We start from the raw sequence: 1018 nt of genomic DNA on the forward strand, positions 1-1018 counted from the left end.
AGATGCAAGAGGGAGGGGATATGGGGATATATGTATACGTATAACTGATTCATTTTGTTCTACAGCAGAAACTAACACAACATTGTAAAGCAATCATACTCCAATAAAGATGTTTAAAAAAAAAGGTATACAGTGGGTTTTTAAAATTAGATGCTATCTAACTGAGCTATTTTTGTCAGCCTGCCATAAAATGGTTGATTAGAAATGATTTTCAAAATTTATATTTCATTGATAAATTGCCTTCTTCCTGTGTTTGCTCACACTTGTCACTGATGAGAATCAGTGCATGAAATATGCAAAAACATCCTTCAAGAGGCAGTTGATTATTTTCTTTCTTTTCTTATTTTTTCCTTTTTCTTTCTTTTTTTTAAAATTTTAGTGACATTAAGTAGATTAGGTGTGCTGAAATTTCTTCTTTAGTAATTGGTTTTCTCAGATAGAGGTATGCCTCAATGACATTGTATAACAACTATGCAAATATATGCTAATCCAGCCAAGGAAATATAATAATGATGCTACCTTGTACTTTTTAAATTAAAGACACCAGTGGATTCGTCCTTAGTGCTTAATCAAGCACAGAAGAATTGACAAAACAGAACTATCATCGTGGGGCGTTTAAGGTGATTTTGAAGTAGAAGTTAAGTACCAGGGGTCTTCCTAAGGTCCAGGAGCCCAGACATTGCCCAGAGTCACAAGGGAAGATGTTTATTCACTGCCCCATATCAGATTTCAGGGAACCTGAACCTGCTTAATTGAGAAGAGGTGGGAACCAATGGAGATTATAATCAATTTAATTCGGGAAGAAAGACAAAAAATCATAGCTGCCTTTCAAAACACAAACTCTCTCTCTCCCCTGTTCAGGGTCCTGGCAGGATGACTTTCATGGGCTGCATCAGCCGAACTCCTTTCCTCTGGCTTCTTGGTGGGTTCAGTGGGAAAATCAGCAGGAGACTGAAGAGCAGGAGGAGACAGAGATGGGGACACTTACAGGCTCCTTCCCTGCTGAGCCTTCTCTTGA

This window comes from Physeter macrocephalus, chromosome 5 (assembly GCF_002837175.3).
Source record: "Physeter macrocephalus isolate SW-GA chromosome 5, ASM283717v5, whole genome shotgun sequence".
Lineage (NCBI taxonomy): Eukaryota > Metazoa > Chordata > Mammalia > Artiodactyla > Physeteridae > Physeter > Physeter macrocephalus.